At 36.1% G+C, this 25,413-nt stretch overlaps 1 pseudogene across 1 annotated transcript in view; it reads left to right on the top strand.

The window, feature by feature from the left end:
• The first annotated feature begins 7,063 nt into the window (after positions 1–7,063).
• Positions 7,064–25,413, top strand: part of LOC147830287 (UDP-glucuronosyltransferase 2B31-like) — a 30,931-nt pseudogene continuing 12,581 nt past the window's right edge. Inside the window, exons 1-4 of the transcript XR_015441835.1 lie at positions 7,064–7,473; positions 7,585–7,927; positions 10,187–10,334; positions 16,709–16,840. The product of XR_015441835.1 is annotated as a UDP-glucuronosyltransferase 2B31-like (transcript). The remainder of the gene's footprint in view (positions 7,474–7,584; positions 7,928–10,186; positions 10,335–16,708; positions 16,841–25,413) is intronic.

Below are 25,413 nucleotides of genomic sequence, written 5' to 3'. Positions count from 1 at the left end.
CTGCTTTAGCCCTTTCTGAGGTACAAGCCAGTAGGCCATCATGACCTCATTACTGTCATGAAGTGAAATCCCACCAACACTGGTGATCATTTAGATTGAGCTGATGACCAACCGGCATCACAGCTTGCAGATTAGACCATCATACTTACTACCACTTTTAGGCCTATCACCACCAGTGCTCACATCTACTAAGTCTGAGGTGTTAGAAATATTAAAATGAATGGAAAAATGCACCAAGACTTATATGACAGGAGTAAACAAACAAGGGTTTATATAATGGGAGTTCCAGGAGGAAAAGAGGGTAAAAGGTTTTCCAAAGCTACATAATAACATAGCTAAAAATTTTCCAAGTTGTGAAAGGGATATTTTTTATGGTTTGGATAAGGGTCACATGTGAATCCACATGCTAAAGCCCAGGGTTCCAGTTGCCATTATTGGGGGATCCTGTGGATATTTAGGGGGAGTATGTCACAGGCAGCCCTGTCATTCTTGCTGTTGCCTTGTAGTGTATTTTGGGAGGCTCAGTCTCTTCCTCTTCTTTTGATGCTTCCTGGTTCACAATGTAACCATTGTAAGTTTTTCTCTTCTATGCTCCCATGATGGTGTGGATCTATGCTAAAAGCCTATAGTCTTATGATATATAATCTCAGATGGGAAATAAACTCCAGAACCATCAGACAAAAGTAATATTTTCCTAGTAGAAGGCATTTTTTTGTTTGAATTTTAGCATAGTGATGGAAAGCTAACTAGGACAGAAATGGGCATCCATCTCCAGGAAGCTCAAAAGTGCCAAAGTCAATGCAAGCAAGAATGACATTCTCTCAAGCACATCATATCCAAACTTTCAAAAATCAAAGACAAAGAATGCTAAAAAGAGGAAGAGAAAAATCAGTAGGACATACTTAAAGGAATCCCCATTAGAACAATAGATTATTTCTTAGCAAAAACTTTTCAGCCTGGGGAAAAACGGCATGAAATTCAATGTCCTGAAATTTAAAAAATAAATAACTGGAAACTGAGAACACTAAATCCTGCAAAGTTATCCTTCAGAAAGGAAAGAGAAAAGAAACAATACAACCTTTCCCAAAATTAGTACTCCCAAATAGCAATACTAACAGAGTTCTTCGCCAGTAGACTGGCCATGTCATAAGCTTCAGAGAGTGTACATTTGGAAGCAAAAAGATAATAAAGACCAAAATGAAATCATTTGGAAAAAATAAAGCTAACTGGTAAAATTAAGAGGCAAAGATAAACATAAAAGAATGAAAACTATTACTTTATAAAAATACTAAACCATAACAATAAGATACATGGACAGCAAAAAAATATACAAAATTATCAGAAAATAACTAACAAAGTGTCAAAATTAAGTTCTTACCAACTAGTAACCTTCCAAGTGAGAAGATTAAATTCTCCACTTAAAAGTTATAGACAGAATAAAACACCATGACTCAACATTACGCTCCCTACAAGAAACTCCCTTCAGTAAGAAAATCACATACACTGAGAGGAAAAAGGGAAAAAATTCAAATCCATAATTAATTATAAGTAGCCGTACTCATATCATAAAAAGAATTTAAGTGGAAAACAAAAAAGACAAATATTGAAAAACAGCATCGAACAAGCAAGAAAATAAAATTGTAGATATAATGCATGAAATGACTAAACACTCAAAAATTTAAAGAAAATGTTAGATAGGAAAGGAGACGTATATTTTAGTGCTATAATATTTAGATAATTTAACAGTTCACTTTCATCAATCTGCAGATCATTCAGACAAAAAATCACAAAAGATATATGGGAGTTTAATTATACTTGCACAGTAGATGGAAGTAGATACATTTACAAAACATTTACTCAGCAGCTACAGAATAGCATGTTCTTCTCATTAACATGTATGACATTCTCCAGGATGTTCCACATACTAAACATACAAAACAAATTGCAGTAAATTTTAGAAAGTCTAAGTCATATCATACATCTTTTCTGATCACAAAAGAATAAAACTGGAAATCAACAAATGAAGACAAGTGGAAATACACATATGCTCCTGAACAGCCAATAAGTCACTGAAAACACAAAAAGTGAAAGCAGAAAACTTTTTGGAACAAATGAAAATATACACCTTTGGAATACATCAAAAGCAGTTCTAGGAAGGAAGCTGATGCTATTAAACTCCTGCATCAGAAAAGGAGAAAGATTTCCATAAGCAAATTAAAAATGAACTTAGGGACCTAAAAAAACAAAACTAACCCCATGCAAAATTAGAAAGGAGGTAACTGTATAAATCAGAGAAGAAATAAATAAAATTGAACCTAAAATCAAAGCATTATCAATGGTAAGTGATGGTTTAATGAGAAGATGAACTTCACACACTTTTGGATAGACTAAGATAAGAAGAGAGATGAGCCTAGTAAATAAAATTTTATAGGACAAAAGACATAGTACAATTAGTTCCACAGAAATACTAAGGGTTATTAAGAAATATTTTGAACAATTAAATGCCAGCACGTTGATGAGCATAGAGAAAAGTAGATAAATTCCAGGGCACATACAATCTGCCAATATTGAACCACAAATAAATAGAAAAGCTAAACGGAACAATAATGAGCAATGAAAATGATTTACTTATAAACTATTTTCCAACAAAAGAAACCCAGTGATCCAATAGTGTCACTACAAAATTCCAGGAATATTTCCAAGAACAACTACTGCATTAATGTTTCCCACACTATTTCAGGAAATTAAAAAGGAGCGAAGTTTGCCAAAGTCATTCTATGAGGCCAACATTACACTGATACCAAAATTAGTCATGGGGGGGGTAAGAAGAAAGAAAGAAAGAAAGAAAGAAAGAAAGAAAGAAAGAAAGAAAGAAAGAAAGAAAGAAGGAAAGGAAGGAAGGAAGGAAGAAAGAAGGAAAGAGAAAGAAAGATAGGAGAGAGGGAGGGAAGGAAGGAGAAAGAAAGAAAGGAGGGAGGGAAGGAAGGAGGAAGGAAGGAAAGAAAGAAAAGAAGGAAGGAAGAAGGAAGGAAGAAGAAAAAAGAAAGAAAAAGAAAGAAAAAAGAAAAAAAAGAAAGAAAGAAAGAAAGAGAATAAAAAGAAAGAAAAGAAAAATTGGCATGGTGGAGTGGTGCATGCCTGTAATTCCAGCACTTGGTACGCTGAGGTCAGAGGATCACCATGAGTTTGAGGCCAGCCCTGAGTTAGTTACATAATGAGCTCAAGTCCAGCCTGAACTTCATCGCAAGATCCTGTCTCCAAGAAAAAATATAGAAAAAAAAATTGCATGCCAGTTCTCTGATGTACATACATATAAATACTCTCAAGAAAATGCTAATCAACTTGGAACAGGGATGTTGCTTAACAGTGGAACATTGTCCTTGCATGCATGAGACACTGGATTCACTCCCCAAACTCAAAAACAACATATTTACAATATTAGTCAATCAGATCCTACTGCACATCAAAAGATTGCACATGATCAAGTGGGATACAAAGCAATGAACATAATATACTGCCTCAGTGAAAGACAAACACGATGTAATCATCTAGTTGAGGAAGAAAAGATGTTCGCCAAAACTGTGCATTTCTTCATCATAAAAACTCTTCACTAATTAGGTATAAAAGAAATATACTTCAACAATAAAGGCTACATATGAAAAATATACTGTCAATGTCATACTGAGCAGCATAAAAGTGAAAATATCATATCTATGACCTGGCACATGATGAGAATGTTCATTTTCACCACTTTTACCCTATATAGTATTGAAAGTCATAGCCATAGCAGTTATACAGACTAAATAAATAAGGTCTACCCCCACAAGAAAAGAGAACATCAAATTATTCTGGTTGGCAAATGACATAATTTTGTATATTTAAAAAAAACCTAAAGACTCAATCCTAAAATTATTAGAATTGATAAACTCAGTAAAGTTGTTGGATACACAATCCAAATACCAAAAAAAGTTACAGTCACACAAATAACAAACTTTTTGGAAAATAAACAAAGGCAGCAATTTCATTCAAAATGGCTACAAAAAATTTCCACAAATAAATCTGACCATGAAAGTGAAAATTCTCTACCAAAAAATGTATAAAACAGTGATGAAATGAATGGAAGAGAAAACATCGCCCAAACACACACATACAAAAGAAGAAAGAGAAGAAAGGAAAAGAAACAGAAACAGAAAAAAACACCCAACCTCCCATGGGCACAGATGAAAAGAATTAATATTGTTGAAATGTCCATATTGTTGGTCCTGTGTCTTGGTGCTGTAGTCCTGATCCTCAGCACATTGCAGAGTTCCACATCAGCTGGCTAAACTCTAAATCTTGTATTTCTACTAGCTGTGAGCTACATGGGAAGGATTTGGAAGACCCCCAAGCCACACAATGGAAGAACCTGGGAACATCAGCAAATTAAAAATGAATACAAATTTTGAAGAAGAAATTTAAGAAGAACAGAGGTAGAAAAATACTGTTAAGTTAAATTAAGGCTTAAGCAAGGAGGCTTCAGATCAGATTTTTTGGACTCTAGACCAGATATTACTGTGAACATTAAACTTCTTAATCCAAAACAAGAAGAAAATGTTGTGTGTACACAGGCCTTCCCTGGTCATTCATCACTAAATGTGCCCATCATAGCTCACATTTAATTCAAATCATATGAGTAGGAGGGATTTTAGAATGAAGCTTTCCAAATATGGAGAACACTAAGGAGACCTGCAGTGATTCCCAGTCTTGTCAGAAGCATGCAAGGACATCCCCTGGAGAAAAAATCTATTCACATACGGATTGTGGAAAAACCCACTCTCACTGCAATAAAGGAACTGACGCTAAAAACAAGTGCCTTGTATGTGGGCAAGATGCAAAACCCTTCATTATACACAATTATGTTCCAATCCTTGACAGAAATCCCATTGTGGTGAGCCCCTATGTATGTTCACAATGTGGCACAGCCTTCACTAATTAATATCCTTTCATTTTGGAGACATGAAAGGCCCCACAATGCAATATATGTAAGCAATGTGGGAAAATATTCAGTAATACCCATTCATATTACGCACATGGAAGGATTAACACTAGTGAGAAACCCAATGGATGTAGGCCATATGGAAAAGCATTCAATTTACACAGTAACTTTCAAAAGCATGAAAGAATTTGCACTTTACACCAAGAACCATCTCAAGCGTAAAAGTTATACTACAAAATAACTGAATACAAAATGTGACTGACATTGACATAACAGGACTCACAGTGGAACAATATGTGGAATCTTTCAAAAATCGTTCATGTATGATCAAAAACACAGCATGTGTGATCATATGTATGAAAGAAGTTGCAGTGAAATGTTTCTGAACATATATAAACAATGTGGGAAAAGTTGTATTTTTCCCAACATATTCAATGCATGAAACAATTAACATGGGAGATTATAAGTAAACAACGTTGGAAACCCTTCTATGCTTTCAGTTACCTTGAAATGAATTAAAGAACCAACACTGGAGAGAAACCCTATGCAAATATGTAAATAAGTAATGTAAGGAAGCGATGTGTGATTCTCAAAACCTCGGAAAAAAATGAAAAGTGGGTAAATTTGTGTGACCATGTATTTGGCACTCCTTCTGTAGTTACCCAAAGCCACTAACAATGAAACTCAAATTAGTAAACTGGGGTTCATCCAAATTAAAATTTTCTGCATGAAACAATACCATCAAGAAAAGTGAAAAGATGCAAAATTAGAATATACGTGAAAATGATACATTAATAAGAGACCTGCATAGCGAATACACCAAAAATGAACTAAAGAACAAGAACAAATGTAATCCAATCTTACTTACAATGGCCAAGGAAATTAAATAGACATGTTTGTAACAAAGATATGAAAATCTCCAATAGGCATATGAAAAAATGTTCAACATTGTTTGGGCTCTCATCATTAAAATAGAAGTTTAAGTGAAGACTACAATTAGATATTGCTACATCCTCCCTAGCATGGCTATAATAAAAATAAGAAATAATATAGTGCTGGCAAAATTGGAAGGCAGACAATGCAGTGTAAATGGAAAATGGTGAACTGAAAAGAATCTGCCCATTTCTCTAAGGTTAAATACAGAGTTATCACCAGACTCTAAAATCCATGTTTAGTTATCTCACAAAGTGAAATAAAAACATACCCAGAGAACTTAGTTAAAGAATATTAATGAATTGCATCCATTATAAAATGCAAAATATGGGAAAAAAAGCAAATGTCCATCCACTTAATGATGAATCAATAATAAAATGAGATTTGGCAGTTATAAGGAATAATATTGATACATGCTATTAAATGGATGAAGCTTTAAATATTTCATAAACATGGAATTTAGTCAGAGAACCATGTATTGTATGATCCCAATTACATGAAATGCCCTAAATAAATAAGCCTCTAAATCTAAGAGGGAATTTAGTTGTTGCATATGTCTGAGGAATGTGAAATGATTATAGATAAAAGGTGATCTCTGTGGGGCTTAATTGCTCTACATTTGATTACATTGGAGAGTTTATAATTCTGCAATTGTACTATGTACTGCTGACCTAAGGCTTTAAAATTGATAAAATGTATGATTTTCTATTGATATGTCAACAATGATTGTACAAAACAGTCTACAGAAGCACCCTATGCAAAAAATGTTGTTTCACCATTTTTATAACTACATCTCTAATTCTGTGTAAATTAGCTATGTAGAAAAGTCACATTCACTTCCCATGGTTTTGTTTTGTTTTCTAATTTTCCACTGTTCTTGAGCTACTCCAAAATGTCTCATAGCACAGGTGAGTAGCAGATGTAAGGTCATCAAATTAACTGTACAAAATCACATATAATCATGAATGAGACATTAAACACCTTCATATAACCATGAAGTCATCCCACTTTTGCACTTTGCCCTGGCATCCAGATACCCTAACTGTTTTGTTATACATTTACATTGGTGAGTACAAGTTACATTTTAACTAAGCTATATTTTAACTACTTGCTAATTTATCCCTAGACATCAGCAAGAGCAGTGGAAATGTGGGTTGAAAGGAAAAGCTGTTCTCATCAGGATGACTATGAAACTCATTGCTGTTCTCTTGCTGCTTTGGCTGAGTAGTTACTTTAGTAGTGGGCGCTGTGGCAATGTGCTGGTGTGCCCCATGGAACACAGCCACTGAATCAATTTAATGACAATCCTGGATGTACTTGTCCAAAATGGTCATGGAGAGACTGTTTTGAGATCTTCAGCTTCCATTTTTTTTGATACGGAGAAGGAATCTGCTATTAAATTTGAGACTTATCCTACATCACTATCTAGAGGCAATTGGGAGTATATTTTTACAGAAGGACTCAGAAAATTAATTTATGATCTACTAAAAGAATTAACTTGGACATACTTTTCAATGTTGTGAGAAATAATGTGAGTAGATTTTAACTACATTGAAATTCTCTGTAAATAATTAGTACTGAGGGCCGGGGATTTAGCTCAGTGTTTCCGTTGCCTGTCTCACAAGCACAAGGTCCTGAGTTCGATCCCAGTAACAAAAACAAACAAACAAACAAAAAAAGAATTAGTGCTGAACAAGGAACTTATGTCAAAACTACAAGAATCAAGGTTTGACATTCTTCTTGCAGATGCCTTCACTCCCTGTGGTGGGCTGATTGCTGAGCTCCTGCATGTACCCTTTGTGTACACCCACCACGCATTTGCTGACTACACATATGAAAAGTACAGTGGAGGACTTCCATTTCCTCCTTCCTATGTGCCTATGGCACTGTCAGAATTAAGTGATCAAATGACAGTCATGCAGAGGGTAAAAAATATGATATATTACTCTATTTTGATTTTTGGTTCCAAACATTTGATGAGAAGAAATGGAATCAGTTTTACAGCAAAGTACTAGGTAAGTTCTGTTTTCAGTTGGTATCTTGAATGCCTAACTTTTCTATGCCTTTGATGGTCTGACTGAAAGAATAAAACATAAGAGGAGCTCAACTTTTCTAATGTAATGATGAAATAAATATATAAAATACTCTATCAATTTCAAAATATTCTGGAAAAGCTGACATTAGAAAAACCTTGCATTAGAAAGGTCCAACCATCACTTGTACAGAACAATTTAGGAACAAATAAATTAATAATGCGTAGCACCGAGGATTTCTTTAAGCATTTATTTGTCTAGCATTTTATCATTCATCTTATGTCATCTCTGAAAACAGTAATTGTTAAATCCCCTATATGTCTTGATGATAGTTACATGGAAATTGAGAAATTTCACACATTTGTGTCTCTAGGTAGCACTGAAGAAATTGCTTCCCCTAATGTATATTACTTTCTTCATTTACAAAATAACCTGTATTGTTATTTTATTTGATGAATTCTTTACATTTGGCAGATGTAGAGCCTCTATCCCAGAGAGACCATATATAGAAATTGAAATTTAACTGATTTCACTTTTTTATTTATATATTTATTGGTACATTTTAGATATATAATACATTTACATTTATAATTGGGTGCTTGTACCTGAACATGATGTATCTTAGTTCTTATTTTTCTCCCATTACCTGTGTGCCCTTCACCTGCTCCACCCTTCCCTATTTACATAGATTTTGTTTCCATTTTTTCTCATTCTCATAATTTTTCCTTTCCCTTCTTCCCTTTCCCCTTCCCCTCCCACCACCCCTACACCTTTGGAGATTTTCCTATTTCAATTTATCAATTATTCATTTTAATCCTTTTCATCCTTATTTACACATTCAGTTTCTCACACTAGAGAAACTATTCGGTATTTACACATGTGTCCTATTTATTTCACTTAAGAGTATGACCTCAGTATGCATCCATTTAGCTATAAATGTCTCTAGTTTCTCATTCTTTATGGCTGAGTAGTACTCCATTTTATTACAAAAAAAAACACATTTTCTTTATCCAGTTTCCAGTTGATGGGCACTTGGGCTTTTTCTAAGCTTTAGCTATTACAAACTGTGCTACTATACACATAGGTGCACATATATCACTGTGGTATGATTCTTTTAATTCTTTAGGGAAGATACCCAGTACAGGAATAGCTGGGTCAAATGGGACCTGTAGTCCTAGTTCTTTGAAGTATCTTCATACTGATTTCCACAGTGGTGGCACCAGTCTGCACTCCCACCAACACCCACTCATGATAAAAACGCTACAGAAAATTGGAATAGAAGGTCTTTATCTCAACCTGATTAAGGCTATCTATGAAAAACCAACAGCCAACATCATGCTAAGTGGTCAAAAACTGAAAACGTTCAAGCTAAAATCAGGAACAAGACAAGGATGGCCCCTATCACCACTCCTGTTCAATATTGTTCTGGAAAAATTAGCCATAGCTATTAGAAAAGAGAAAGAAATAAAAAGAATAAAGATAGGAAAGGGAGAAGTAAAACTGTCATTATTTGCTGATGACATGATACTTTACATAGAAGACCTATAAAACTCTACCAAAAGACTTCTAGACTTAATTGACAGATTCAGTAGAGTAGCTGTATACAGAGTCAACACTCAAAAAACAATAGCCTTCCTATACGCAAATAGCAGACCCATTGAGAGAGAAATTTGGGAAATAATTCCTTTTACAATAGCATCTTAAAAAATGAAACATCTAGGAATCAACCTAACAAAGGAAACAAAAGACCTCTACACTGAAAACTACAGCACTCTGAAGAAGGAGATTGAAGAGGATATAAGAAAATGGAAAGATATCCCTTGTGCCTGGATAGCAAGAATCAATATAGTGAAAATGGCCATAGTTCCAAAACTGCAGTATAGATTTAATGCAATGCTGATTGAAATTCCAACAATATACTTCACAGAACTAGATAAAACAATCCAAAAATTCCTTTGGAAGCAGAAGAAATCTAGAATAGCAAAAGAAATTCTGGGCAACAGAGACATGGCTGGGGGTATCACAATTCCCAACTTGAAACTATATTGCAAAGTTACTGTGATAAAAAGAGCATGGTACTGGCAAAGAAACAGACCTGAGGATCAGTAGAATATATTAGAAGATTCCACTTTTAAACAACTTCTGCTACATCACTGAAAGCCTTTCAGAAAATGACCTGGCACATTCTTATTCAGCTCACAATCATCATACATTCCATAGCTGTAATGTCCGTTTTTCTCTTCAGGAACACCCATACATTATGAGACACAATGGAAAAGGCAGAAATATGGCTTATCTGAACCTACTGGGATTTGGAATTCCCTCGCCCATCCTTACCCAATTTTGATTTTGTTGGAGGACTCCACTGCAAACCTGCCAAACCTCTGCCTAAGGTAAACATTGATTCTCTTTGCTTCTATCTTTCAGCAGAAAGTATGCTATGATCTTCATTCTGAACATCTCACTTACAGTAACAAAGTTATAAGAAATGGGGTAATGAGACCAGCACTCAGACATTCTTACACATTTTTCCTTCGCAAGTAGGTGAATTTTATTTTCATTGAAAATAAAAGCAAATCTGAAGATTTTGACACTGACAATTAAGCAAAGGTATTGCAGTATTAAACACATGAGAAAATAATCATCATCCATCCAAATACACTGACAAGTGCCCAGCACTACCCAGAGCAGAGAGCTGGGTGCACAGAGAAACCAAATAGGCACAGTGTCTTCCCCAACACTGCTCATTCTACTTGGGGAGACAGACTATAAACAAGTAATAGATATTGTGTGGAAAATGTTATAATGATGAAAGACCACAGGTGTTTCCTGGCTACAGCAAGACTCTAGGAGACCTTAGGAAAATTTCCTTGGTGAGCATGGCTCTACTCATGACAACTGCCTGACAGCAGTTGAAAGAGAAAGTGGAGAGCACAGACGCTGCATATTTAAAGAATGCCTATTGATATCTACCAGCTGCATTTGAAGTCTGCCCCTCTTTCTTCACAATTAGAAAATGATTTTTAAGGATATATAATGCCATTCCTTATGAAGAAACATAAGAATATGTTAAATATCACTTTATATAAAAAACAAAAAAGCGTACTGAACTACTAAATGACATCGAATGATTTTAAGAACATTTTGTCTGCAGACTTACTGGCAACAATATGAAATAATATCTTATTCAAAATTTGAAAGCTTGTATCTGTCTCTAAGCCAATTATTGTGGCTAAATATGTTGCCTGGCAATTCCAAAAGCAAAATTAAGATTAATGAAGGTTCATGAAATCCAACTCTATTTTTAAAGACTTTTCCATTCATGTTAAAGGAAATTGTCAGTGTCAGTGGAAGAGGCAAGAGAGGAGGTCAAAAGGGGGACAAGAAAAAGAATAAATAGAAGGTGAATCATGGTACACATGTACAAAATAGCACACTATGTAGTATTATGAATGAATTAATTTTTTAAACATAGTGAGCGAAGACAGAAAATTTTCCTAATCTCCATTTTTCATGACAGATTTATGGGAAATTATATACAGAAAAATTATCAAAATGGGCATGATCCATACTTACAGTAGTTATTCACAAAATAAACATTGGAATCAATTTAAGAGAATGATTTTAAAACGAGCTATTATAAGCATTTGACAGGAGAATTCTAAATCACATTGTCAGGTATGATATAAACATACTTCAAATCTGAGGAGTGAATGAATAGTACGATTAGTATTTTCATGGTGGATGGAAATGTATATCTAGTAGAATTACAGTTTTCTAAATGTCACCTATATGCACATATGTGTGCTTGTGGTTGGGATTAATCCCAGAGTTGCTTGGCAAGTGCTCCACCAGTGGGTTGCAACCTCACCCTATACATATATGCATTTGATTTTAGGAATAGAATTTTTAAAAAGAATGAAAACATGCAAATTTCTTTTACAGCTCTGTTTGCTAGGGATTGAACCCAGGGCTTTATTCATGCTAAGCATGTACTCTAGCACTGAAGTATAACCCCAACTCCAACAATAGACAAATTTCAACCCAGGGATATCTTTGCATGGAGATTACCTCATTTACTCCGTTACTCTTCTACACTTTATACTTTGCCATGTGTTTATTTAAGGAGCTCTTTTGAATTTTATAAGAATATTTTCAGAAAAAGAATGATGAAGCCATGTCAGTGATTGATCCTGAAAAGGAGTTTTACTAATCAGTGTAGGAAAACATGCTCCTCAGCAAAGATGAAGAAATCATTTCATTAGAATACTCATGAAATAAAACACTGAATAAAAGTGACTTTAAATAGTGTTACTGTTTTAGGGATTCTTACAGAAAAAACTAGATGCAACATGTGTGTCAGAGTCAGAATGCACTGTAAACGAAGCTGATGCCCGCATTTAAAAATTTCAATTTTTTTGAATGCTATGGACAATAGGAGTTTATACAGAGAACTTGAAATGATTAGGAAAAATTATCAGGAAAAACAAATATACAGCTTAGCTTGGTGGAATTTGGTAATGAGTTTTTGTTTGTTTTTTTCAAAAATGGGGATTCTATGTATTTCAGACTGGCCTTGAATTCATGGTGTAGCCCATGGCGGCCTCAAACTTGCTGGGGTCTTCCTGCCTCAGCCTCTAGCATCCTGAGATTACAGGTGAATAACACCATACCCTGAAAATTGGATGATTATTTAATGGAAAAAAAATTAAAAAACAACAGGAAATGAGGATATGGTTCTAACATTTTTCGTTTCTTTCATTTTGGTGGGCAGTTTGTCAAGAATGTGCGGAATAAGTATTGCATAGAATATATCAGCCAGTTGGGTCTACTGGTAAATGCCTATAATCCCAGCACCCTGGGATGATGATGCAGGCAGATCACCAGTTCAAACCCAGCCTGAGAAACTTCACAACATAGTCTAAACTTGTCCCAATATTTAAAAAAATTAAACAAACAAGGCTGAAGATGTAGCTCAGTGCGAAGGCCTTCAATTAAATGCCATATTAATCAACATATTAGATTAAGTCCCCCAAGAATTCCAGGAAAGCATGTCTTTTGCCAAGAAGTTTCTAAAGTATGAAGTGAGATCCAAAGGAGAGAAGAGAACTATGTCTCAGCCCTGGTTGACCTGTCTGACTCTGGTGCAAGTTTTTCCTGCCAGACACAGAGATAAAAATTAAGCTTCCTCACAGGCTGTTACACACAGAATATTTTACTGGGATATCAATTTAGCAGTAATTACTAGGCAAACAGTGTCAAAGGAAACAAGTACAGAGGTGTTTTCATTCAAACACATAGTTTTGCATGTATTATCCTAGAGAATTAATAGGGCTTATGCAGTTATTTCACCAAAATTCTAAACCACAATGGTAGATTCCTATATTTCAATGATTCTTGGGAACCTAGAAATAAATAATGACTTCAAGAAAAAGCTTATGCAATTATGACAAACAGTAAGTTAATCTATGAAGGAATTTAGGTCAGAGAAAAAGATAATCACAAAAGTTATTTTTTCTTAATTTTTCTTATGGTCAAGAACTAAGTGGCTCACAACAAAATATGACAAATTTCCACATAATTTGCTTAGCATAAACACAAGTGATTTGATACTAGAACATTAATAATTAAACATGAAGATGCTAGAATATGCTACTTCTATGAATATAAATTATTATTAATAACATTATTAAATAATTAATTCTAAGTATAAGTTTTCTAACTACTTCTTTAAATTTTAAAAATCTCATGACACTGGTCAATAAGTTTAGAGTCAGCAAGGCAGACTTTACTAAGAACTCTCTCAAAAATTGTTAGGACCACTATGAAGCCATTTTACAAGAGGGAAGAGACATTGGGCTCACTCTTATATACAAGGAAAGAAGGGATTTATAGCCAAATTCTAGGGCTGGAATTTTCAGGGCTAAAATGACTAGAATAAACATTTTGGATCAGATAAGATTCTTGCTAAATCCAATATAACATGATTCTTTTTGAAGGCAGAACAGGGTTTCACAAAGAATATGAGGAGATTACAGAAAGTAAGAACTATGATTCCATATCCAGATTGACCAGATGTAGAAAGTTAATGATTGTGATTTGGCTCAACATAGCAGGATTCCAGCTAAAATTGGACATAGCAAGGAGAAACAAAATAGTTCATATTGAAGATCTAGAGGATCTTCTGTTCTCAGAGCATCTTGATCAGTTTGGTCAAGGAGTAAATCTTCATCACTTCTCCCTCTTAGCAAAAACAGATATTGTTCCTTCTTCTGAACAACATAAATTTCTTTGCTCATTTCATCACTTTAGTTCTTCAAGAATAGTTCAGGCTTTTCTTGAGATGATACAATAGAAAATATTTGCTGCATGGTGTTAACACACACACACACACACACACACACACACACAAAAATCAAAGTTGAGTTGAGAGGACAGCCAATTGAGATTTCTGGACTTGAGAATATTACAGTTGAATGTTTGAGTGACTTTGGTGATGGCACAGACGGTCATGGTTGTATATCAGACCATAGGATGCAAACACCCAGCTTCCACTAGAGAAGCTTCTTAGAGAGTTACAGTAAGTATTTAAAAATTAGGAGACCATATTCTATAGACCAAAATTGCACAAAACTGTGGAAACTTTAGTTTGGTGCCTTAAAGCTACACATTGGAGGAAAGAAATTTAAAAATTTGGTGAGAATGGGCATAATGTGACCCAGTCCAATTTACAAATATTAGCAAAAATATTATGCTATGGCATTCCATTCTAACCTAAAGTACACTTATAAGCAAGCCCACTTCTGATCAATGATAAACTGATTAAGGTTATTATATATCTAATGATGCATCTTGTTTCATTGTACTAGTCTTCATAACAACAAGAATGGAATCAATTGGAGTTTTTTGTAGTTTGTCTTGAGGGAACTTTTCACAAGGAATATCAGAGCAGTTTTTAAAAGCCTCCCAAGGCTTGAAAGCCAAGCCAGAAGCAAGACTTGACACTCAGTATCAATAGATTTGAGTAAATTCCTGTCCTGTCTTTGTGAGGTCTCCAAGAAAACGTAATTGTCCTGAATATGACAAGAAGAGAACTTGGCACTTATACAAAGTATTGGACATTTTTAGCCAGGCAGCAGACCAATTTTTCAGAAGAGTGCACAGCATTGACTGTATAACGTCAACTCCATTTTCTAAAATCAGATTCTGCATATATTACTGCTAAGTATGATGAACCAATCAAAGCCATGGTAATACAAGCAATGCTTCTAACTGCACATGCATTCAAGGAATACAGATTCTTATTGACTCATGCAAATAATTATATTGTCATAAAATAAGAGCATTCCATATGTGTTTTCAAATGCTGCAGAGATCAAGAAGAGAGGAATAAGTAATTGTCTTGTTTTAAAAAGTTAAATGTACTAATTTGTTATACATTAAGATAGTGCAAAAGAAAGGACAAAGGTAGGCCTTAAATATTGAAAATGCAGTGAGGGACTGCAACCTCAAGCCCCAAGTAGGTCACAATTTTCTGGATGACTATCCCATTCCCAGGCTGTACGCCAGGATCTGCACCATGCAAGTGGCCCAGGGAAGAAGAACATAACCTGCTGTCTGGCCAACCTACTCCTTGCAACACATGAGGGCCACCACAGAGCACCCAGTCCTGGGAGCAACCCCAGGACTGACCAGACAAGCACACACCAGGTTATGGTCTAGGCCAACAGAGGTGAAATATAACTTACTCACATGACTGAAGATGACACCTATACCCAGGAAGAGTTTCACTTCAGGAAAAAAGTGACCCAACCACAGAGACCAGGTCAGAGAATTCTTGGGTCCTAGGCTTGTAGAGGCGAAGAGCTAAGGAGAGATCTCCTGGGATTCCTTGGGAGACCGAGGATCAAACCAGGAATTTTACAGGGCTGTATTCTGCTGGAAGAGGCCAGGCTCAGAGCATGAAATTGTCAGAGGGAGTGGAAATATATGTACAGGGTTAATGGAAAGACTTCGGTGATCACAGCAGCTCTGTTCCTTACAGGGATTGAAGCAACCTACGTTTCTATTAGCAGATTTACCAACAAATTCTATGAAGTATGTACATATAGAAATATTACTAAGCCTTATAAACATAGGCAGTTGGGACACATGCTACATTTAACAAAATATTTTTTTCTGAATTTGAAAAAGAGCATTTATTCTGGCCCTGGTAGTGCCAACATTCATACCAGGCAGCTATAGGTTGGCCTCAGAAAACATGCTGGGCTCTGTCTGCTGTCTTCTCTGTGCCAGAGTCTATGAATGTTACTGGATTTGGGGTACCGAGGGCTCCTTCTGGAGGTAATGTCTGAGCTCTTTCTATCCTGGAATTAAATTAAGTAAAATTAGCCCTTCAAAATATAAGAGAAATATTATATAAATCCAATTGTATGATGTGTTTAAATTAGTCCATTCATAGAAACAGAACCTTGAAGTATACTAGCCAAGGGTCTAGGAAATCAGTGAGGAATATTTCTTTAATTTGAGAATGTTTCAGTATTGCAAGATAAAAATATTCTAGAGATTGCTTTCAAAAATGCATGTGCTACATTATTGAACTAAACACCTTATAATGGGTTATAATTACATGTATTGCTTTTTAAGAGAAACTACTGTAATAAATTCTGGTACTATATGATTTCTTTCCTCAGTAGTTTTTTCCAGTGCTTTCAAGTGTGGGGGCTGCTGTTTTTCTTTTGTGATAAAGCAAATTCTTTCTTTATAGGAAATGGAAGACTTTGTGCAGAGCTCTGGAGAACATGGTGTTGTGGTGTTTACTCTGGGGTCAATGGTCAGGAACATAACAGAAGAAAGAGCCAATGTAATTGCGTCAGCCCTTGCTCAGATTCCACAAAAGGTGAAATAAAGTGCTTAAGTGGTGCACAATTACTGAATGAGGCTGTAAAGAGTGTCATTACAGAAATGTCCTTGATGAGAGATACACCTTCATGATTTCTCTCATTTATGCCACAAATGGCATTTGGAACATTGATATAAGTCATGCATTCAGAGAGTGTATAGGTTGCCTTCTATTATATTGTGGTCAGATAGACACATATTTTACAAGTCTATTGTGAACTTAGTATTAGATTTGTCTTGAAAGCAGAGACACAGAAGTCACTGAATTCTGCCCTGTCATTTCTTTATTATCTTTGCAGGATTATTTAGGACAGTGTGTATACTACAGAACTTATCCAAGTCTGGTTAAATTTTAGTGAATCAAACCAGTTGCACAATAAAAATAAGCAAATACTACATAGTCAGATGTGCATTTCTCAGCAACATCTCCTGTGTGAATCTACCTCCTTTACTCTCATAAATGCTGGAAAGGGCCTATTCATAATGCTGTTGTTGGTGCTATTCAGAAAAAGGAAAAAAATGACTCATCAAGAGTGAAGATTAAGCATAACTGTCAATATGGTTGGATTGGGAGCTGCCCAGGAGAATGGTAAATGACATTTTCATGTGTGCCTGAGTAGGTAATGGGGACATGACCTTGGGTCATGGTCTCTTGGCCCTTTCTTTCTGGCACTGTTCCCTTGCTATGCCTCCAAGCCATCATAAGCTAAGCAGTTGTGCTCTGCTGTGATCTTACCCTGTAAAGATTTTCCCTCAGAGCCAGCCAATAATGGATGGAATCTATTGGAATCAGGAGCCAGATAAACTTCTCTTCCTTCAGTTGTGGGTGTTAGGTACTTTACTTGAGCTATAGGAAAGCTGCCTACTACAGAAAATTGATACCAGGCAAATGAGGTCTTTGCTGTGACTATATCTGTTAAAGTGATTTAGAAGCTATTGAAACTGATTTGTCAGAAAATGCTGGATAGGTTTGGAAATACAAGGTAGGGAAGCCCATGATACTGTGAGTAGAGCCTGACTGGCGATTCTGGTCAGAGCTGAGATCACAATGCTACTAAGAAAGAGGTCAACCAATGAGCTCCTGAGAGGGCATTATTTGAAACTTTTGCTTTCAAATAAATCAGAATGTGCAATACAGACTCTGGGAAGTCAGAGCTGCTAGGAATGGGAAACATTTACTAATGAGAGCCATAGGCAGTATGTGGAAGAGTGACTATATGCCTTGCAACCAGCAAGGGCATAGAGTTGTGGTTCTCCAGGTGCATTGTAATTCAAATATTATCATAATGTATCCGTTATGCCAGACATCAAGTAACAGGCCTTGTTTGCCCTATTGAATTTCAGGCTTGCTTTCATCTTATTCTTTCCTCTCTTGCTATTTCTCCCTTTTGGAATGGAAATGCTTACCCTGTACCATTGAACCATGGGATTACATAACTCCAGTATTATTTTATAGGGGTTCACAAATGAGAAGTTCTTTGAGTCTCAGACAAGACTTTTACATGCATATATGAACAATGCCAGATCTGTTGAGACAATGGGAAAAGACTATCAAATTTTCAGTTGTAAACAGCAGAGTTGTATCATGTTAGGCAAAATTATGAACTGATTATTGACATTCTTTGGATACTAAGTAAGGCTCATGCTTTCTTGAGTGTTGAGTTGAAAAGGAGTAGATTGTCAATATTGTTTAATTGTCACTCTGCTTATATCATTAACTACAAAGATGGCCAGTGAAGCATACATATCAATGTTTCTAGAAATATCACAAAGGAATGACAAGGACTACTTTATGTGGTTCATGATCCCTTCCTCACTGGCAATGTTTCCCTGCTTTGCTTTCCAGCTGACAATATCTAAACAACTCTGTTCTGGCATGCCCTTCTCCTTTGATCTTTCTCACTTGGAGCCTGCCAACCATGAATTAAATCTACTGAAACTGGGAATCAAATCAACTTCTCATCTCAGTTGTGGGTGTCAGGTTCTTTGACTTTGGTCCACTAAGGAGAAAACAGTCAAATACAACAACTCTGAGTGAAGGTACCAAACAAATCAACTAAATTTAAAAAAGAGAAACCTCAACCTACTATGGTACATTTGCCACTGCAACGTCTCAAAGAGTAATATCCAAGAGAAAGGGTCCACTCTATGAATTAAAAATGTAGTCCTCACTGCCAAACATTAATATAATAACATGAAATAAACAGGTATAAATACATTTCCTCAAATAGTGCTTTAAAAATGGCAGCATTGGCACCACTCCCAGCCAGCAGGAAGGGTCTTCCTGGCTGCCAGCCATCCTGCCACTCCTGGCCCAGAAGTAGGGGCTTCGGGGCTGCCATCTGTCCTGCTGCACCCAACCCAGAGAAAGGGGCTTCTGAGCTGCCATCCCACTGCTCCTGGCTCAGAGGAGGGGCCTTCCTGGCCTCTGTCCATCCTGTTGTTCCCAGCCCAGAGGAGGGGGCTTCAGGGCTGCTGTCCATCCCACCACTGCAAGCCCAGAGGAAGGGGCTTCTGGGTTGCCATCCATCCCACTGCTCCCAGCCCAGAGGAAGGGGCTTCTGAGCCACCATCCTCCCATGACCAGCTCAGATGTAGGGGCTTCCAGGCCAATGTCAGTCCTGATGCTCCTGGCCTAGAGGTAGGGGCTTCTAGACTGCCATCCATCCCACTGATCCTGGCCCAGAGGAAGGGGCTCCCTGGCTGCCATCCATCCTGCCAATCTCAGGCCAGAGGAAGGGGCTTCTGGGTTGCTGACCATCCTGCCACTCCCAGCCCACAGGAAGGGGCTTCTGAGCCACTGTCCCAGCACTCCCAGCTGAGAGGAAGTGAGCCACATGGGTGCCAACAGCACCCCACCCTCAGGTCAAATTAAGAAGACACATAAACAATTCATAAAACCAGACTTCCAGATCACCTACAACAACCCCAATGGGAAATGAGATGGAACATTCTGATACTCAAGCAACTGGACTCCCTGAACTGGCAACAAAAGAGGATCTGGAAAAAATGAAATCAGAAATAATTTCTCAGATAACAGCAGAGACTGTGCTTGTAGAGCAAGACATGATTAATAAATCTAGAGAGGAGCTGGGGAACATGATGGAAACCCAACATAAGAAATAATTGAATTCATAAAACAGATGCAAATAGATTTCCAGGAGCTCAAAAACTCCATTGAAAGTCTATATAAGAAAATGACCCAATGTGAGGACAGAATTTCAGATATAGAAGATAAGACTGCAATCAGTGAACAGGAAAAGAAAAATGCTAGATGATGCAAAGAAGAATAACATAAGACTGATTGGAGTCAAAGAAGAAACAGAAGTTCAAAGAAGTAGTGGCAGAAAACTTGCCAAATGGGGGAAACGATCTTGACATCCAGATAAGTGAGGCATATAGGACTCCAAATAGCCTTGATCAAAAATAATCTATGCATAGGCATATAATTTTAAGATTCCAGAAACACAAGAGAAGAACAAAGTTCTACAAGCAGTTAGAGAAAAGAAACAAATCATATACAAAGGAAAGCCCATCAGAATCACAGCAGACTTCTCAACACAAGCCACCAAGGCAAGAACAGCTTGGAGTGATGTATTCCAAGCCCTAATGGAAAACAGCCTCCAACACAGACTGATGTACCCTGGAAACATATCTTTCAAAATTGATGGAGAAATAAGATACTTTCATGACAAAGAGTACCTTAGGAACTTCATGTATACCAAACCAGCACTCCAAAAATGTTTACCCAATATCCTAGGAACAGACATTGAGGATCACAACCACAGGAAGCACAGCATAATGAATCCACCAGGCACAACAAGAAACTAAATGTAAAGGGGGAGAAACCAACAAAAAGAAAAAGGTATGACAATGATAGGTCAATATGTATCAGTTATAACCATCAATGTTAATGGTCTCAATTCACCAATAAAAAGAAATAGATATGCAGAATGGATTAAGAAGCAAAATCCAGGAATATGCTGCATACAAGAAACACATTTGATTCAAAATGAAACTCATAGATTGAAAGTTGAAGGGTGGAAAACAATACTCCATGCAACAGAAACCTGAAAAAAAGCAGGAGTAGCTATCCACTTTGCAGATCAAGTAGATTTCAAACCAACACTGATTAAGAGAGACAAAGAAGGACACTACATTCTTGGAAAGGGAACAATCCAATAGGAAGAGATGACAATCATTAATACCTATGCACCAAACACTAGTGCACCCAACTATACAAAACAAATACTAACAGACATGAAAAATCATATATGCACTAATACAATTGTACTGGGGGACCACAATACCCCATTGTCACAAATAGATAGATCAACTAGACAAAAAATAAGTAATGAAATACTAGAACTCAATTGAACTCTTGAACAAATGAACTTAACAAATGTTTACAGAGTCTTCCACCCCACAAAATCAGAATACACATTCTTCTCAGCTGCACATGAGTTGTTCTCCAAAATAGACCACATACTCTCTCATAGAACATGTTTAAGTAACTTCAAATGAATTGAAATTATCCCCTGTATATTATCAGACCGTAGTCCAATGAAATTGGGGATCAATAACAAAAGAAACTTGAAAATTTTAATAAACACATGGAAATTGAACAACACACTTTTGAATACCCAATGGGTCACAGAGGAAATTAAAGAAGAAATCAGACAGTTTCATCAATTAAATCAGAATGAAAATATAACATATCAGAATCTATGGGACACCATGAAAACAGTCTTACAAGGGAAATTCATATCAGTGAATACACATATTTGGAAAACCGAATGAGCCCAAATAAACAACCTGATGCTAAACCTCAAGCTTCTAGAAAAAGAACAGCAGGACAAACCCAAAGCTCATACAAGGGAGGAAATTATAAAGATCAGAGGAGAAATCAATGCAATGGAGACCAAGAGAACAATACAAAAAATCAATGAAGCCAAGAGGTGGTTCTTCAAAAGAATCTACAAAATTGTTGAACGCTTAGTCAACCTTATCAGAAAAAGGAAAGAAAAGGCCCATATCCATGCAATTAGGAATGAAAAGGGTGAAATTAAAACAGACCCAGCAGAAATTCAGAGGATCATCAATACCTACTTCCAGAACTTATATACCAATAAGATGGATAACACAGAAAAATTGGACAGATTCATAGATACCTATGAATTACCAAAGTTGAACGAAGAAGACCTAAACTTTCTGAACAACCCAATATCAACCAAAGAAATCAAAAACATAATTAAAACTTATCAACTAAGAAATCCCGAGTCCTGATTGCTTCACTGCTGAATTCTACAAGGCATTTAGCGAAGAACTACTGCCACTACTGTTTAAACTCTTCAATGAAATTGAAAGGGAAGCAATACTCCCAAATTCATTCCTGGAAGCAAGGATCACCTTGATCCCCAAAGTAGAGAAAGAACCAATGGAAAAAGAGAACTATAGACCAATCTCACTGATGAATATAGATGCAAAAATCCTTAATAAAATACTGGCACATAGAATGCAGAAGATCATCAAGAAGATCCTATGCCCTGATCAAGTGGGATTCATCCTAGCGATGCAGGGATGTTTCAACATACGCAAATCAATCAATGTAATATACTATATCAATGGAGCCAAGGATGACAAACATATGATTATCTCCATAGATGCATAAAAAGCATTTGACAAAATTCAACAAGCATTTATGACAAAAACCCTATAAAAAATTGGAACATATGGTCTTTAACTCAAACTGATAAAAACCATCTATGAAAAACCAACAGCCAGTATCATACTAAATGGTCCAAAACTGAAATCCTTCACATTAAAATCAGGAACAACAAAAGGATATCCACTATCATGACTCCTGTTCAATATAGTTTTGTAAACATTAGCTACAGCAATTAGACAAGAGAAAGAAATAAAAGGAATAAAGATTGGAAATGGAGAAGTCACATTGTCATTATTTGCAGATGACATGATACTCTAAATAGAAGACAGACAGAACTCCACCAAAAGTCTTCTAGACTTAACCAAATTCAGTCAAGTAGCTGGATACCAGGTCAACACAAAAATCAATACCTTTCCTCTACACGAACAACAGACTCACTGAGAGAGAAATAGGCCTAGAAATTCCTTTCAAAATAGGATCCAAAAACCTGAAATACCTAGGAATCAACCTAACAGAACTCAAAGACCTCTTCTCTGAAAACTGTAGCACTCTGGAAAGAGAGATTGAAGATGACACCAGAAAATGGATAGACATCCCCTGCTCCTGGGTAGAAAGGATCAATATAGTGAAAATGGCCATACTTCCAAAACTCCTATATAGATTCAATGCAATTGCAATTGATATCACAGTGGTATACTTCATGCACCTTGAGGAAACAATCCAAAAATTCATTTTGAAGAAGAATAGCAAAAGCAATTCTAGGTAACAGAGACATGGAAGTGAGTATCACTGTCCCCAACTTGAAACTATACTACAAAGCTACTGTGATAAAAACAGCACGGTACTGGCAAAGAAACAGAATTGAGGACCATTGAAACAGATTAGAAGATGTAGAAACAACTTCAGACACAGCCATTTCATTTTTGATAAAGGAGCCAAACAACCTCACTGGAGGAAAGATAGCCTCATTAATAAATCATACTGGAAAACTTGGGTTTCAACTTGCCAAAGGTTAAATCTAGAGCTATATCTCTCACCATGCACTAAACTTAAGTTGAGATGGATTAAAGATCTAAATATTAAAATAGAAATGCTGAATCAGCTGGAAGAGAGGTTAGGTAGAACTCTTGAAGACACTGGTGTAGGAAAAGATTTTATGAAAACCTCAGTTGCCCATGAACTAGCACATTGAACAAGTGGGATCTCTTTTCATTAAAAGGCTTCTGCACAGCAAGAGAAACCACAAGTAGTATGAAGAGACAACCCACAATGTGGGAAAAAATCTTCACCTGCTCTTCCTCAGACAAATAGCTACTATCTCAAATCTATAATGAACTTAAGAAGATCAGACCTCCCAAATTTAAAGATCCAATCTGGAAATGGGCATCTGAAATGAACAGACATTTCTCAGACAAAGAAGTAGAAATTGCAAATAAATACATTAAAAAATGTTCATCACTGAACACGTTCATTTGTGAGAGGCAAATGAAAACAATGCTGAGATTCCACCTCCAGAAAGAATGGCTGCTATCATGAAATCAACCAATAAAAATGCTGTCAGGGCTGTGCGGAAAGAGGAACACTGCTCCACTGCTGGTGGGAGTGTGGACTCATGCAACCACTGTGGAAATCAGTATGGAGATACCTCAAAGAACTAGGACTGGAAATTCCATTGACCCAGCTCTTCTCTTGCTGATTATCTTCCCCAAAGAATTAAAAGTATCATACCACAGTGATACATGTGTACCCATGTTCATAGCAGCACAATTTGTAATAGATAAAACTTGGAAACCACCCAAATGCGCATCAACTGGAGACTGGATAAAGAAAATGTGGGGCTTTTTTAATAAAATGGAGTACTACTCAGCCATAAAAAATGAGAAATTAGAGACATTTATAGCTATATGGTTGCAAATTGAGGTGATACTCAAGTGAAATAAATAGGACACATGTATAAATATCAACTAGTTTCTCTTATGTGAGAAACTGAAAATGTAAATAAGGACTAAAAGCTATAATACATAAAGTGAAATAGGAAGAAAATGGGCAAAGGGGAAGGGGAAGTGGAAGGGGTAGGGGAAAGGAAAGAAGGAAATGGAATTAATATGAGAAAATGGAAAAATTGAAACAAAGTCTTTTTAAATAGGGAGGGATGGAGAGTTTGAAGGAAGGACAATGGAAGGGAGAAAAATAAGAACCAAGAGAGATTATGTAAAGTTGCCAATTTCCATTGATGAATGTCATTATATTGTATACCTATAATGTACCAATGATTAGAACGAATAAATGATAATGCAACACAGGAAGAAAAGATTCAAAGTGTAGGGGAAGTGGGAGGGGCTGGGGAAGGGAAAGAGGGGAAAGGAAAATTATGAGAAATGGAAAAAATGGAAACAAAGTCTTTGTAAATAGAGAAGGCTGGAGGGGGTGAAGGGAGGGCTAGGAATGGGGAATAAGTAAGAACCCAGATTCATCATGTAAAGGTATTAGTTCCCAATGAGAAAAGTAAATGTGTTGTATACCTGAAAGGTACCAGTAAAAGAATTTAAATAAATAAATAAATAAATAAAATTTAAAAATAAATAAATAAATAAATAATAAAATTGTAGCATTATGTTTACAGTTCAGAATTAGTATAAAATATATATTCTTCAGTGTGCAGTTAGGAATTTTCATAGATAGTTCCACAACAATTATAGTAACTGTTTCTGAAATATATGTATATGATACTGATGAATGCACTTCTTAAAGATTCAATTTACAAACTATTAAGGCTCCACACCACAATTAAATATAAAATAAACACAGGAAAAGTATGCATTCTGTGTACATTGCCAATTTAGTAGTTATCATTATCATCTCTAGTTCTCATTATTTGTCACATGATAGGCATTTAATTGTTC

Source organism: Heterocephalus glaber, unplaced genomic scaffold, assembly GCF_053883595.1.
Source record: "Heterocephalus glaber isolate CG9 unplaced genomic scaffold, H.glaber_assembly_v1.0 deba00000281, whole genome shotgun sequence".
NCBI classification, from domain to species: Eukaryota; Metazoa; Chordata; class Mammalia; order Rodentia; family Bathyergidae; genus Heterocephalus; species Heterocephalus glaber.
Note: the sequence above shows the minus strand (reverse complement) of the source record. Positions and strands in the feature narration are given on the sequence as shown.